Source organism: Arachis ipaensis, chromosome B6 (genome assembly GCF_059453495.1).
Source record: "Arachis ipaensis isolate K30076 ecotype BB chromosome B6, ASM5945349v1, whole genome shotgun sequence".
NCBI lineage: Eukaryota > Viridiplantae > Streptophyta > Magnoliopsida > Fabales > Fabaceae > Arachis > Arachis ipaensis.
This window is the reverse complement of record NC_142441.1, coordinates 96,744,362-96,750,361: the sequence shown is the minus strand read 5'-3', so window position 1 is coordinate 96,750,361 and position 6,000 is coordinate 96,744,362.

The window sequence follows — 6,000 nt, the reverse complement described above, 5'->3', positions numbered from 1 at the left end:
TACATCCCTTGAGGTATCTCAGGAATCTCATGTTGAGGCGGCTCCACATGCTCATGTTGTAGTTCATGTGACGGCTATCTAGTATGCTCCATCCTTCTTTTAGTGATGGGTTTGTCCTCCTCAATTGGAGTGTCATCTTCTATGACAATCCCAGCTGAATTACATAGGTGACAGATAAGATAAGGGAAAGCTAACCTTGCTTGGGTGGAGGGCTTGTCCGCCACTTTGTACAACTCTTGAGGTATCACCTCATGTACTTCCACCTTGTTTCTGAGCATGATGCAATGGATCATGATGGCTCGGTCTATGGTCACTTCGGACCAATTGCTAGTAGGGATGATAAAGCGTTAGATAAATTCCAACCATTCTTTAGCTATGGGCTTGAGGTCAGGTCTTCTTAGTTGGATAGGCTTGCCTTGGGAATCCCTTTTTCACTGTGCTCCTTTCACACAAATATCTGAGAGTACTTGATCTATCCTTTGATCAAAATTGACTCTTCTAGTGTAAGGATGTGGGTCTCCTTGCATCAAAGGCAAGTTGAACGCCAACCTCACACTTTCCGGGCTAAAGTCTAAGATTCTCCCTTGGACCATGGTGCTCCAATTTTTAGGATGTGGGGTTCACACTAATGTCATATTTTTTTGTGACCCATGTATTAGCATAGAACTCTTGCACCATTAAGATTCTAACTTCTTGGATTGAAATGGTTAGGACTTCCCAACCTCTTCTCCAGATTTCATGTCGGATCTCTGGATACTTATTCTTCTTAAGCTTAAAAGGGACCTCAGGGATCACCTTTTTCTTTGCACTACTTTATAGAAGTTGTCTTGGCGGGCTTTGGTGATGAATCTCTCCATCTTCCAAGATTCGGAGGTGACGGCTACTGCCTTTCCTTTCCTCTTTCTAGAAGTTTCTCCGACCTTGGGTGCCATAAGTGGGAATGGAAAGCAAAAAGCAAGGCTTTTCCAACACCAAACTTAAAACTTTGCTCGTCCTCGAGTAAAAATAAACAAAAGAGAAGAATGGAGTAGAAGAAGAAGAAAATAGATGGAGATAGAGGGAGAAGAGCAATTTGGCCAAGTGAGGGATAAAGGTGTATGAGTAGTGTGTGAGATTAGTGGAATGAGGGGGATATTTATAGGGAGGGTATGGTGAGATTTTTGAATGAATGGGGGGAATTATGGGTGGAAAATTTTGAATTTTAGTGGGTGGGGGTTGGTGGGAGTTATGATAGTTTTGGAAAAGAGGTATGGATGTGATTGGTTGAGGGTTTATAGGGAAGAGTGTGTGGGAAAGTGTGAAAAGAAGAGAAAAGAAGGCGGGGTCGGTGAAGATGCTGTGGGACTCACTGGTCCTGAGAAGCTAGGGAATTCAAATTCCCTGCCCTCCTTATGGGCATTAAATGCCCAGCTTATGCTCCAAAGCTGGCGTTCAACACTAGCTTACTACTCCACTCAGGGTGTTCAATGCCCAGGAGGGACCTCTTTCTTGGCGTTCAACGCCAGGTCTTCTGTCTCTGTTGGGCGTTGAACGCCCAGACTCTACTCCAGGGCTGGCGTTCAACGCCAGTAATGTTACCTTTTGTGGGCGTTGAACGCCCATTCCTGCCATCTTGTCTGGCGTTCAACGCCAGCAAGACATGCACTCTAGGGTATTATGTTTCTATTTCTGAACGTTTCTATCTCTATTCTGACTAATGCACATGATCATGAGCCTAAAGAAAATAATTCAGAAAAATAAATTCAAAGAAAAACATAAAAATAATTATGGTTGGGTTGCCTCCCAACAAGCGTTTCTTTAACGTCAGTAGCTTGACGGTTAGCTCCTTACGGAGATGGATATGGGCTCAAAATTTTGTCCCTTACAGTGAACTTTCTTCCTGTCTTCTCATGGATGAGCTCCACATGCTCTAGAGACAAGATACGACTCACTGTATGTGGTATGACTGGTTTCTTGGTGAAGACAACTCTCATGCCAGGAGAGAGGCCTTCTGTGGGGATCTTTTTGTCCCTCCAGCCTTTAAGTACTTTCTTCTTAGTACCTTTGGTCTCAATGCTTGTTGATGGCTGTCCAACACCAAACTTAGAATTGGTGTCTAGGGGCTTAGTAAAGCTCTGCACTGAGAGAGATGGTTAGAACACTAAGTGTTGTACATTTATCTCTTTTTTCTTAGAGGGAAAGTTGGGGTGAGGCATCTTAAACAAGATGTGCTCCTCCCCTAGTTGTAAAATCAATTCTTCCTTTGCTACATCAATGATAGCATTGACAGTGGCTAGGAAAGGTCTTCCAAGGATGATGGATTTATCCTCATCTTCCCCAGTATCTAAGATTATGAAGTTTGCAGGGATGTAAAGGTCTTCAACCTTCACCAAGACATCCTTTACTAAGCCATATGCTTTTTTCATTGACTTGTCTGCCATCTCTAGTGAGATGTTTGCAGCTTGTACCTCAAAGATGCCCAATTTCTCCATCAAAGAGAGTGGCATGAGGTTTATACTTGATCCTAGGTCATACAAAGCCTTCTCAAAGGTCATGGTGCCTATGGTGCAAGGAATTAGGAAGCGTCCGGGATCCGGAAGCTTTTGAGGCAGCTTCTGCTGAACCAAAGCATTGAGTTCTTTGGTAAGCACTGGAGGTTCTTCCTCCATTGTCTTTACCCCAAATAACTTAGCATTTAGTTTCATGAGAGCTCCTAGGTACCGAGAAACTTGCTCTTCCCTAGTTTTCTCATCCTCATCAGAGGATGAGTATTCATCATGACTTATGAATTACAAGAGTGCTTGCAAGGGGACCTCTATGGTCTCTACAGGAGCCTTGGCTTCCTTTAATTCTTGGATAGGGACTTCATCAGTTGGTGTTGAATATTCAGTAGGGATACCCTTACTGGCATTCAACTCCACCTCTTGTGGCCTTTTAGCCATTGAATGCCTAGTGGGGACATCTTCACTAGCGTTTAATGCCAGTTTTTCAGCCAATTTGGGCATTGAATTCCCATTAAGGTCTTCCTTACTGGCGTTCAATGCCAGCTCTCGTGCCAGTTTGGGCATTGAACGCCTAGGAGGAACCTCCTTCCTGGCGTTCAACGCCATTAAAGGTGTAGCAATGGGCGTTGAATGCCCATTAGGGAGCTCATCATTGGTGTTCAACGCCAGATTACTCCCTTCAGATTCGGCCTCAGATTCAGTAGTCATGGCCTTGCACTCTTCTCTTGGGTTTACTTCAGTGTTACTAGGAAGAGTGTTAGGAGGAGTCTCAGGGATTCTCTTTCTTAGTTGACCAATTTGTACCTCCAAATTTCTGATGGAAGACCTTGTTTTAGTCATGAAACTATGAGTGGACTTAGAGAGGTTGGAGACTATAGTGACTAAGTCAGAAAGGCTCTGCTTAGGAGTCTCAATATGTTCCTGAGAAGATGGGAATGGTGGCCTATTGTTGAACCTATTTTGGGTTCTTCCACCTTGATTATTATTGAAGCCTTGCTGAGGCTTCTGTTGATCCTTCCATGAAAGGTGAGGATGGTTCCTCCATGAGGGGTTGTAGGTGTTTCCATAGGGTTCTCCCATGTAATTCACCTCCTCCATCATGGGTTGTTCAGGATCATAAGCTTCTCCTTCAGAGGAAGCTTCTTGAGTGCTGCCAGTTGCAGCTTGCATTCCAGTCAAATGTTGAGAGATCATATTGACTTGCTGGGTCAAGATCTTGTTCTGAGCCAATATGGCATTTAGAGTGTCAACTTTAAGAACTCCTTTCTTCTGAGCTACCTCATTATTTACAGGGTTTCTCTCATAAGTTTACATGAATTGGTTGTTTGCAACCATCTCAATGAGTTCTCTTGCTTCTACAGGCATTTTTTCAAGTGGAGTGATCCACCTGCAGAGCTGTCCAATGATATTCTGGACATCTCAGAGAGACCATCATAGAAGATGCCTAAGATAGATCATTCTAAGAGCATGTCTGAAGGACATCTCCTGATCAGTTGCTTGTATCTTTTCCAAGCTTTATAGAGGGATTCACCTTCTTTTTGTTTGAAGGTTTGAACTTCCACTCTGATTTTGCTCATCTTTTGAGGTGAAAAAAACTTGGTCAAGAAAGTATTGACCAATTTTTTCCAAGAGTCTAGGCTTTCCTTAGGTTGAGAGTCCAACCATATCGTAACTCTGTCTCTGACCGCAAAGAGAAAGGGCATAAGTTTGTAGACCTCAGGATCCACTCCATTGGTCTTAACAGTGTCACAAATTTGCAAGAATTCCAATAGAAATTGATGCGGATCTTCCAGTGAAAGTCCATGGAACTTACAATTCTGTTGCATTAGAGAGACTAATTGAGGCTTAAGCTCAAAGTTGTTTGCTCTAATGGTAGGTATGGAGATACTTCTTCCGTAGAAATCAGAAGTTGGTATGGTGTAGTCACCAAGAACCTTTCTTGCATCTCCTTCATTATTAGGCTCGGCTACCATATTTTCAGGTTCTTATTCGAAAATCTCTGTAAGGTTTTCTTCGGAGTGCTGTGCTTTAGCTTGTTGCAAACACTTCTTTAAAGCCCTCTCAGGTTCAGGATCAAGATTAAATAGAGGTTCTTTATTTCTGTTCCTACTCATAAATAAGAAAAGAAAGTAAAGAAAGAAAAAGAATAGGAGCTCTATGTTCAAGAACAGAGGACTCCTCAGTGAGATGTGAAGAAGAAAGAAGAATGGAGATAGAGAGAAGAGAAGAAGAATTCAAAAAATAGGGAAGAAGAATTAGAAGTAAAAAGAGAAAATATTTTTGTTTTTATTTTATTTATTAATTAAATTCAAAAATTAAAGCTAATTAACTAAAAAGATTTAAAAATTAAATAATGAATTTCGAAAAAGAAGAGAGAGAAATAGAGAAGATATTTTCGAAAATTAGAAGAGAGAAGAATTAGTTAGGAAGTTTTGAAAAAGAAAAAAGAGAAAACAAGTAACTAATTAAGGAAGATTTGAAAACAAGATAAGATAGAAGATTAGAAAAGATTTGAATTTAAAATTTAAAATTAGAAAAGATAAGATAGAAATTGAAAAGATTTGAAAAAGATTTGATTTTGAAAATTGAAATTAGGAAAGATAAGTTAAGAATTTGAAAAGATTTGAAAAAGATTTAAAAGAGATAAGATTTCAAATTTGATTTTTTTTGAAAAAGATTTGTTTTTGAAATTTGAAATTGAAATAAGATAAGATAAGATTTTTGAATTTTAAAGAAAGATAAAAAGATAAGACAGTAATTTGAAAAATATATGATTTTTTAAAAGATTTGATTTTGAAAATATTTGAATTTGAAATTTAAAAATAAGATAAGATAAGATAATGATTTTGAAATTAAAATTTGAAATTTTTGTTGATTTTTCTGAAAATTAAAGTAAAAAGATAGAAAAGATATTTTTTATTTTTTTGAATTAATGAAGAAAGAGAAAAATAACCAAAAGACACAAAACTTAAAATTTTTAGATCTAAAGACACTAGAATTTGAAAATTTTAAAGAAAAACACCTAAAGACACCAAACTTAAAAATTTAAAGATCAAAACAAAAAGAAAAACAAGAACAGTTTGAAGATCAAGAAGAACAACAAGAATAAACTCAAAAAATTCAAAGCAATTAAAGAACATGCAATGGACACCAAATTTAAATTTTGACACTAGACTCAAACAAAAGATACTATTTTTGAAAATTTTTTGAAAAGAAAGCAAGAAAATTCGAAAATTAACAAGAACAAGAACAAAGACTCAAACAAAAGATAAAGATTATTAAAGAAAAGAAAAAAATTTTGAAAAAATTTTGATTTTTTTTTTAGAAAAAGAAAATAAAAGACTCAAACAAAATTAAAAAGAATACTTGATCTAAGCAATAAAATAATCCGTTAGTTTGTTCAAACTCGAACAATCTCCGGCAACGGCGCCAAAAACTCGGTGCACGGATTCCCACACACCATACAACTGAACCAGTAGGTGCACTGGGTCGTCCAAGTAATACCTGAGGTGAGTCA